The sequence below is a fragment of the Amblyomma mixtum genome, chromosome 10 (assembly GCF_055824585.1).
Source record: "Amblyomma mixtum isolate Tamu chromosome 10, ASM5582458v1, whole genome shotgun sequence".
Classification (NCBI taxonomy): Eukaryota; Metazoa; Arthropoda; class Arachnida; order Ixodida; family Ixodidae; genus Amblyomma; species Amblyomma mixtum.
Genome location: NC_143021.1, coordinates 62,972,939 through 62,983,797, shown reverse-complemented (window position 1 = coordinate 62,983,797; position 10,859 = coordinate 62,972,939). Strand labels below are relative to the sequence as shown.

Below are 10,859 nucleotides of genomic sequence, written 5' to 3'. Positions count from 1 at the left end.
GAAACCAGCCGGATTTCTTCAACCTATTGCTCCACCGAAAACTCCTTTCCAACAAGTGGGAATGGATCTTCTTGGCCCTTTTCCAAAGTCAACTAATGGAAAGCGTTGGATTGTTGTCGCGACGGATTACCTGACCCGGTATTCTGAGACCGCGTCGCTCACAAATGGAACTGCCACCGAAGTCGCCGCATTCTTTGTTCACGACGTCGTATTGCGCCATGGCGCCCCGGCTATTATTATTACCGACCGTGGGGCAGCTTTTACGGCCCGCCTGACTAAGGCAGTGCTGAATCTTACACACACTAGCCATAGACGGGCCACGGCGTACCACCCGCAGACTAACGGCCTGGTGGAACGGCTAAACAGAACTCTGGCCGACATGCTGTCCATGTACGTGGATATAGAGCATAAGACCTGGGATCAAATTCTCCCATACGCCCCGTTCGCATACAATACGGCACTTCAAGAGACGACGCGGATTACTCCCTTCGAGCTTGTCTTCGGCCGCCGAGTGACCACTCCCCTGGATACGATGTTGCTCGTATACCCCGACTGCGAAAGTGAACTTGATGTGGACGTCGCTAGTTTTGCTTAGCGTGCAGAAGAAGCGCGGCAGCTGGCACGGCAGCGCATATACCTACAACAGCAACTAGACGCTGATCGCTACAACCAGGGACGGCGCTTCGTTTCCTACGAGCCTGGAGACTATGTATGGATTTGGACACCCGTTCGCCATCGCGGACTGTCTGAAAAATTACTGCGCCGGTACTTCGGGCCATACCGTGTCCTCCGCCGCATCAGTGACGTTACTTACGAAGTAGAATCTGCCACCCGAGACCCCTCAAGCCGCAGACGACGCACGCTCACTGACGTTGTACACGTCGTCCGAATGAAACCCTACCACAGCCGCCCTGCTGACCGATCTGGAGACTGATAGTGCCCCGTTTTGTGTTGTGCTCCTCCTGTACCAACCTAGCCCACTATCTGTCAGCCCGTAGCTCACCAGTATGCTCCTAGTCGGCCGCATCGAGGCGATGCTGCAAACAAGGGGGGCAATGACACATGCCTTCCTTAGAAGATGAGGAAGAACGCAACGGGCCATTGGAGAAAGACGAAGTGACTCCCCCCCGTCTCGTGCTGACCTGACTGGCTGCCGGTGTTCCTCGGCGCAGGAGACTTCTTTGTAACGTTACGTTACAATATTCGCTCGATAAGAAACAAGGTCGACCACTTGCCCTATTTTATAGTACACCTTCAACGTAGGTTTGATGTGCTGTTGTTCACAGAAACGTGGGCGGTGCATGAAATTGATTTTATAAACCTTCCTGATTATTTTCTTTTCTATTTGAACCGAAGCACGCGTGGTGGAGGTGCAGCCGTTTACGTGAAAAGCGGTCTTAAAGCAGACCTGCTACCCGAGTTTTCTGTTATGAAGGATGATTTTGAGATACAGTCAAAATTGCTGACAGTATTGTCTCAGTGGTTTATAGGCCCCCGTCAGGTTGCACTAACACCTTTATTGAGTTTTTTGATGCCTTTCTTCACTTTTGCTCTCTGGAAAAATCTACGCTTATTGGTGGCGACTTTAATGTTAACATTCAAGATAATAATCATAACAGCAAAGCTTTTTTAGAAGCTGTCTTGTCCAATGAATTTTTGAATTTATAACCGCACCTACTAGATTTACAGCTACTTCTTCAAGTACCCTTGATGTTTTGATTGTTGACATCGTTTCATATGTCAATTTGGCTGGAACTATAGTTTCGGATATTAGTGATCACTGCGCTGTATTTGCTTCTGTTGTTGCCCAAACACCTGCTGTCTATTGTGAACATGTCTTTACTTACCAGTGCATTAATGGCGAATCCCTTAACTGCATTAGGCGACTGTCAATTCTTTCTGAAGACTGGAGCTCGATTTTCAATTACTCCAAGCCGGACGAATGTAATAAGTACTTTCTTAATAAACTAAAACTACACTACACACGGTGCTTTTCATGGCAGACAAAACCAAAAAATCTAAGAAGCGAAAACCATGTGTAAACCTTTTCACATGAAAATGATGAACCGCAAAAGTAAGCTTTTCAAGCGTTTTATGCTCTCTAAAGATCCTGCTGATCTAGTTTCATTTAAAATATTGTAATAAACTAACAAGTGAGCTAACGAGCGCTAAGAAAGCTTACCAGCACCGCTTAGTTAGTAATAACAAGCACAATCCCCGACAGCTATGGAAAGTTTTGAATAAAGCTATTGCCCACAAAAGACATCACAAAACACTAGGTGAACTATTTGTCGAAAATGAGCTTTTATCCGCAGCCTCCCTTGCAGAGAAATTTAACTGTTTTTTTACTGCCTTTAAGCCAACCGGAGATGTAAAACCTGCCACTAGTATAAATAACAATATGGCTAATGAATCACTGAACTTTTATCAGACGGATTCAGAATTAATTAATCTCAGTATTAATGAATCTCAAATCAAAACGCTGTGTGGATTATGATGGGCTGCAAATAAAACCGCTTAAGTTTCTTGCAGACCTAATAGCCCCGTATTTAGCTTTCATTTGTAATCAGCCCCTTTCATGCTCCATTTTTCCTATTGAAATGAAAAATGCCAAAGTAGCAGTTATCTTTAAAGGAGGTAATAAAGCCGTAATAACCAACTACCACCCGATTTCTGTACTTCCGGTTTTTTCGAAGGTATATGAAAAGATTATTCTAAAAAGAATGGATTGGTTCTTTACTAAACAGAGCTTGCTAACAGATTCACAGTTTGGGTTTCGAAAGGGACACTCTACCGAATCTGCTCTCCTATCAAAAAAAGAATTGATCTTGCAAAATTTTCCACGCAACTGTCTAACTCTCGGTATCTTTGTTGATTTAAGTAAGGCTTTTGACTTTCTTAACCACACTATTTTGCTTGCTAAACTAGAAATGTATGGTGTTCGAGGAATGTGTCTTCATCTTCTATGATCATACCTCACTGATCGAAAACGGGCTGTTTTCTGTGATGGACATAGATCCACTCTTCAGGCTGCAAACAGTGGTGTGCCTCAGGGCAGCCTTTTAGGTCTTTTTCTCTTTAACGGATACAGAAATGACCTCGTAAACTTTGACAGTAACGTTAAATTTACTCTGTACGCAGATGACACCAGTATTTTCTTAACGGGCTCCTCAACAGACCATTTATTAAATCGCGGTAACGCGTTCTTAAAACTTTGCATGCGTGGTCCGTTCAAAATGGGTTTTCTATTAATACCAATAAATCTAAAGCTGTTTTCATCAGACCTAAAAACGTCAAAATTAACTTAAACCATGGTCTTCAACTTGGGAACCAAAAAATAGAAATCGTGGACAGCTTCAGATCACTTGGTGTAATTTTTGACGCCTGTATGAGCTGGACCACACACACAACACATCTTCGTAAGAAATTAGCTCCTTCTTACTACTACTACTAATTGAAAATGCTTTTGGGGAATTGAAGGGTTGGTTTAGGCAGCTGCAGCGTTTGGACCTCATGACAGTATGCAACATGTCAAAATTTGTACTCTCGTGTTGTGTCCTCCACAACATCTGCATTGACAATGGGGACTCAGCTGACAGTCTACTTCAGGACATGCATCTGTGCTCTCAGGATAACAATGATCAAACCCCTACTGCAGCTGAAGTTCACAGCGGAACTTCTAGAGAAGAGAGCCACTTGCGGGCACTTGCAGAAGATAAACGAGAAAAAATCAAGGCCAAGATGGGACTAAAAAGGAGGCAGCCCCAAAATCTGTCATAGTGCAAGCAAGCACAGTGCTACACGTGAAATAAAAGTTGAAGCAATACTTAAGCAAGACTTGTTTTCAGCCGTGCACAGGAGGTATATGAAATAAACAGTCATTAAAACATCCACATGTATCAGCAGCGCGAACACCACACAAGAAGAAGAAGGAGAAGAAGGTAAAGAGCGCTGACCCTTCTTCTCCTTCTTCTTCTTGTGTGGTGTTCGCGCTGCTGATACATACGGATCGCAACCAACTAGCCCGACAGATGGTGTCATTAAAACATGTTCATCCGAAGTGCGGTGTTCTTTTTTGCCTGGGCACCAGGGCCTCACGGATGAGCTGATGTTTGTCTTCGTGCATCTTGCGACGTTCCTGACGGTCTTGAATACGCTCAGCTCGCCGCTCAGCACGCCTCTTCTCATTTTCTTGTTCCCGTTCTTCCCTGCGAGCCGTTCGCTCTGCAGTAATAGCCCGCATTTGGTAAAAAAATGCACCTGTTGCATACGAACGGTACTAGCGCGGAATTCCCTTTTCTTGACTTCCGCAGACCCTTTTGTTCTGTTCCCACTTTCTGAACTGTTCGTCCTAGTACTGGAGCTTTCAGGTAGAGGTTAGGGCGGATATGTTGAAATGTCAGCACTTGATGATGTCGTTGGCTCGTAGGTAACTCCAAAAGTGTCTCTTTGAGCCTCTGGCTCAAGACTGTCATCTATGCTCTGAATTTTTCTCATTTCATCGTCAAATGGGAGAGGGCAAGATGAAGCACCTGATTTGTTATTGTTATCACTTGCCTTTTTCTTCTGCCTCATTACCGTTTTGTAACGATTTTCTCATTGCTGTGGCATTTTGCTGGATACAAGCACACTGGCCAAATCCTGGGAAACCTGTTTAAAAAGCATTTTCTTGCTCTTAAACTTTTTGAAAAGGCCAACCATCATCATCATCATCATTTATTAGCCCTTAACCCTTTATTGACGAGTGTTGCCCACAGGCAACACACCAGAAAATATTTTTTTTCTTGTACAGTTTCAGTTTCGAAAGCTTCTTTTTTACTCTAAGCTCCGCCCATGATACTACTGCATGGGTATGTGGCGCCATCTGATGGATATTAAGGAAACTGAGGAAGAAAAAAAAAGAAGTTTGGCGCGCAAACCTCTGCAGAGCAGTCGACTGCACAACTTCAGTTTGTGAGCGCCAATTTCCTGGTAAGCACTCATTTTTTCCTTTGTGGCTTTTCGCAGTTGTTTAGAAGAATGCCTGGGTTTGCTCTTTGTTGAATTACACAAGTGGCACTGCTCTTTTGTGCCCGTAGGGCCGCGTCTCGTGTTTGTTGCCCACAGGCAACACCCGGCACTAAGCTGTGTTCTACATCCCGGTTAGTTTACGATGTGCTGTTTTTTATTGATAGTGTGCTACGTTGCCTACGCCGGTAACAAATGAGCTGCGCACTCGCATGCAGGACACACGGACCTATCAACAGGTGCAGAGTATGGATCCGAATCTATTTTATGGAAAAATAGCCGCAAAGGTTCCCCCTGAATGCAGTGACGACTCTGACCTGGAGTCATCGAGCGACGAAGAACCAGAGAATGCTGCTTCAGCCCGGGCATGTAAGCATTCCTTTTGTTGCCACAGCCAGTTTACACAAACATTCGAGCCGCAAATCAAGTAGCCTCTCTTGCCGAAGAAAGGGGTGCATTATGAAATGGGGGGGGGGGGGGGGTTCAACAGCAAGAGTGCGTTTGGCTCAGCGCTCCCGCGTTGGCCGCGGACGCCAGTCATGAGAGATGCATTCGCGTCTTAGCAATTTCCTCGGCTATATATATGGGACGCCTGGTAGCGTTTGGCGCTCATTTATGCAGCGCAGTAGCAGTGCCTTTTGTGCGTTTGAAACGCCAACTTTGCTTAGAACATCTAGAAATGCAGGAAAACTTTCACCTTATGTCATTATGACTACGTAATTGACACGGGTACTTCATGTACTAATTTCTAAATTAGTTTGCCTTTTGTTTGAAAATATATTTATATCGCATCTGATTTCTGGTCTATTTTTACAGCTCTGTCAACTGACTGTCAAGATGAAGATATCCCTAGAACTCCAAGCACAGGCAATAATGAGAGTACAAATGAAGAAATTCCCAAGCCTTCGAAAAACGGTCCTGCATGGAGGGTTGTCCAAGACTCCTCTGGTAGTACCATGCCAAAGTGGAAAGACGTACCGCCCTATCCATCTCCGGTGAAGTCTCCCATCAGCTACTTCAGACACTATTTTGATGCAGATTTCCTGTCTCTAATCTGTGAGCAGTCTTCCCTGTATAGCGCTCAGAGGAATCCCAACAAAGTTACTTCAATGACAGTCAATGATTTAGAGCAGTTTATCGGTACAGTGCTCACTATGTCGATTATGAAGCTGCCTCAAACACGCATGTACTGGTCGGAAAGGTTCCGCATCAGTCAAGTTGCCGCCACCATGACGAGAGACAGATGGGAAGAAATCAAGCAGTCACTGCATTTCAATGACAACCAGGAGGCACCGGACCCGAATGACCCCGAACGTGACAGGTTGTACAAAGTACGGCCCCTATTGGACCACGTCGTCTCCAAATGCCATGAAATTCCAAAATCTCAAAAACTATGTGTTGATGAACAACTGGTTCCTTTCAAAGGCCGCAGCTCATTGAAGCAGTACTTGCCAAACAAGCCAAAAAAATGGGGTTATAAACTCTTCCTTCTATGCGACGAGTGTGGCATAATGTACAACTTTGAAGTGTACACAGGCCAAATTTTTCCGCAGCCGGGTTTTCCAGACATTGGCGCCAGCGGCAACATCGTTCTGAGAATGGCGAGCGACGTGCCTCGCGGTCTAGAATACATCCTCTATTTTGACAACTGGTTTTGCAGTGTGGACTTACAGGTAGTGCTCAAAAAGGCTGGGATCAGTTCTGTAGGCACAGTACGTGAAGGTCGCCTAAAAGGATGTAAACTTCCATCCGACAAAGAGCTGAAAAAGAAAGGGCGTGGCTCTTACGTCGAGATGGAGACAACATTTGAAGGAGTGAGTCTGAGGGCTGTGAAATGGTTTGACAATCGTCCCGTGACGCTGCTGTCCACATTTGCATCAGCCTCACCAGAGAATACTGTGAAGCGCTTTGACAAGAAGACCCGAATGACGGTGAGCGTACCTCGTCCTTTTATTGTAGGTGTCTACAATGAAAGCATGGGCGGTGTGGATCTAATGGACATGCTTGTGGCGCTGTACCGCATCCACTTGAGATCCAAGAAGTGGTATAGGCGGCTATTCTTCCATTTATTGGATGTCGTAATCGTCAACTGCTGGCTACAGTACCGCCGAGATGCCACCGCGGATAATGTGCCACGCAACAAACAAATGACCCTACTGTCTTTCAAAGCAGATATTGCATGCGTTTTGAAACAGCAGGGAAAGGTTGCAACACCTTCTAGACGGCGACCATTGGGCCCATCAAGAGTCGAAAATGAACTGCAAGCGAAGAAGCGGCGTGGGCCAGCAGCTATTGTACCCTGCAAGGAGATTAGGCTGGACACAATTGACCACCTCCCTATGTTCTCTCCAAATAAAGGTCGATGCAAATACCCCAACTGCACAGGTATCACACGTGTAATGTGCAGAAAGTGCAATGTACATCTTTGTTTCACTCCAGGAAAAGAGTGCATGTACAAGTTCCACACTAACCCGTAATAATCGCGGAATGAGGCCTACTTGAGGACTCATGCCTACTGTTGCCTACAGGCAACAAAGCTGTATATCATTTGCTATATGTAGGAATTTGTTTGTGATTAGAAAATATGCTTTGTCATGTTGTAATAAGTGCAGTTGTAGAAAAAATAAAAGATTTTTTCAAATATTTTATTGTCTCGTCAATAAAGGGTTAAAGGTCCCGTTAGGGACATTACATAAGGTGGGGGGGAGGTGGTACAGGGATGTTCAGCTGTCATACATGAATATAAATATAGAAGGAATATAAATACAGAAGGAATATAGAAATACAGAAAAATGTAGAAAATATAAAATATAGAATAGAAAAAAGTAGAACAATACGAAAAAAGACTGAAGTAAAAAATTCAAATAATCATGTCATGACAGAGTGTAGCAGAAATATAAACAAAAACAGATTATAACTTTGGAAGTAGGAACTTTGGATTATATGTATCTGTGGTGTGAAAAATAAACTAGTTGTGAGTGCCGCTCTGTCCCGTTCTCCTGTCTTGTGTGTGTGTGTTGTTTTTGGCGCCTTTATTTTTACAATGAATTACCAACTAGCCCAGCAAGTTCTCTTAAGTAGGGCAGGCTGGTCAGTTTGCAGGGCTTGGAATCCCAGGAAAGTATTTGATAGCATTCTAACATCAGTTTAGTTTCCCCTGGTGTCCACTCAGCAGCTGAAATGAAACTAAGGCTAGCTTAATAAAAGCGCAAAATGTGTCAAGCGGTGCAATTGGCACAAGCTCAACTCCACCGCCTCTTTTCACTCCAGGCGCTGCCTGCATTCCCCTCTCGCCGGAATCCGACCCAGCGGTATTATCTGTACGTGAACATACAATTGCAACTGCGAAAACTCTGTCGACTACCTCTTTTCGGCGCCGCAACACAACCTCAAAATTTGGCAATTTGCCCACCCGCATATAGATGAAGGTGAATGAGCGGAATTGATGTCGGATCTTGTTTAAGAATGTACTTAGGAGGCCCCCCAAGTTGTTTTTAAAGAGCTTTGCTTTGCATAATTAAACGTTGCATAGTTAAACAGGCATACACAGCAATGTGAGAGCATCGACAGATAAAAGGGGCAATAAACCGCAGAAGAAGGTCCGACAGTACAGCGAGAAAGTGCGTCGCCGTTCTCGTCCGTCGTCGCGTCACGCCGAAATAGTCCATTCGGCGCGAGAAACTGTGAGCAATGAAATAAATCGACGAAAACAATCGTCAGAAATGGTTCATGCATAGTAGTTATTGTCGCTTACCGTCGGGTCTCTCGTCAATGCTCTCACGAGAGGCCAACGCACCGATGACAGCTGTGGTGAACACAAAGAAAGCGCTGGTATGAGCGCTGTTAGGCTTCGCAGCTAATTTTTAGGATAGACGATGCTTACCTGGTGGAGCAGTTAGCGATGAAGCATTTACCATGGCCATGAACAGCCGCTGGGCTTCTTCACCCATCGTCAAGCAAAAGACGGCGACAGATGCAAAACTGGCGCGGAAATTGGCGTCGGGATGCTGACAGCGCCAGCGCGGGAAAAGGTGCTTGGTCACATGACACTTGACGTCACGCGCTCTCCCTCGCTGCCCTGCTCTCGGGACAGCGGGCATGTTCCATTCGCGAGACGACGACCCGCTACAGGCTGCTCTCGTGCACTACTCTGGCTGCTCTCCCTCCTGTTCAAACCGCTCTAAGTAAAATAATCCCAAGGTCCGTTCAGTGTATGTAGACGATCTCCAGAACGCTTGCAGATCCTCCAACGTATGGGCATGTGAAAGACAAATATAGTTAACAAGAAATAAACTGGCAACATTGGCAGAGAGAAGAGTTTTCGGTTTTTTTCCGCAGAAAACAGTGGCCATTTTTTTCTCACTCAAACGAGGTTTACGGGCCGATCCCACCCTACACCTGAACGAAACGGAGTTACCCGTAATAAATGAACATAAATTCTAGGCATAACATCTGAGAGAAAACTAACTTTCCTGCCTCACATACACGCTTTGAAAAAGAAAGCCTCCCGATGTCTCAGTATACTTAAAGTACTCTCCCGAAAAGACTGGGGTTGCGATAGGACATGTCTTTTACAAACTTATCGTTCTCTGGTGCGCTCTTCCCTGAATTATATTGGTCAATGAAAACATCGTACCTGAAACGGCTGGACCCAGTACATAATTTAGGTTGGCGTTTTCGCACTGCTGCCTACAGGACTACGCCCATAAATAGTCTTTATGAAGAAACTAACGAACCATCGCTTACAGACAGAAGAACAATGCTCACGTGTTGATACATTTTAAAAATCCGTTCACTACATGAACGCATCTATCGCCAAATAGTCACAAAGTGTACATCAAGAACACTGTTTAACAACAAACCTCTCGCTATCAGGCTACTCATTCATTTTGAAGAGATGTGCCAAAACCTCGGCCTACTAGACACATTACCCGGCATTGTTCAAAGGCAAGACCCACTGCCTTCATGGTACAATTTTCCTGCAATCTGTGATTTCACACTGAAGCAGCTTCATAAAAAACAAACTCCACAACAAGATATATTACAAGAATTTCTTGCACTCGTGGAAAAATATAGTATTCACAGCTTGTTATACAGATGGCTATAAAACAGATGTTTTCGTAGGAACTGCAGTGGCGCGAGTCAATTCGGAGAAAACCGTACGACTTCCACATTGCGCATTAATTTTCATTGCAGAATGCTACGCAGTCTGGGTGGCCATAGTAAAAATATTGAACAATCCCCTCGCAAACAGTATCATCTACAGACTCCCTAAGTGTACTTACACCTCTCCACTCTAGAAACGCAATAATTCCTATACTTGGTGATATCGTACACAGCAAAGTAAACGCCACAGCTCGAGGACAAACTATAAAACTCTACGGGTTCCGAGTGATGTCCGAATAAAAGAAGGCAAGAGAGCAGACTTTTACGCTGCTCAAGCTCGTAGCAAGGAAACAAAAAAAATCTGAATATACCCTTTAAGGATTGCACGAAATAAGTAAAACGGAAATCAAAGAAAAATGGCAGTCGGTTTGGAACAGCGAAGGGAATCTTGGTAAAAACGGTTCTAGGCGAATTGAAAATATGTGAGCACCAAGAACGTTTCAAAGAAGTGATACTCTGCCCTCTCCGAATAGGCGACACACACGTCACGCATAACTTCTTGCTAAGAGAACAAAAACCAGTTTGTAAAGAATGCGGAGATGAACTTACAGTTAACAACATTTTATTTTCTTGTGTGAAACTGGAAAAACTAAGAAAAAATTTCTTTACTCAGTTTTATAATGAATGAATTCCTTTTCATCCAGCATTGCTTTTAGATGATAATGCCATTCCTAACATACCTTCCC

General features: G+C 44.5%; 2 pseudogenes; one reads left to right on the top strand and one right to left on the bottom strand.

Moving 5' to 3' along the window:
- Positions 1 to 4,051: 4,051 nt before the first annotated feature.
- LOC149325942 (uncharacterized) lies at positions 4,052 to 8,972 on the bottom strand (annotated as a pseudogene).
- LOC149325943 (uncharacterized) lies at positions 4,834 to 6,369 on the top strand (annotated as a pseudogene).
- Positions 8,973 to 10,859: the final 1,887 nt, after the last annotated feature.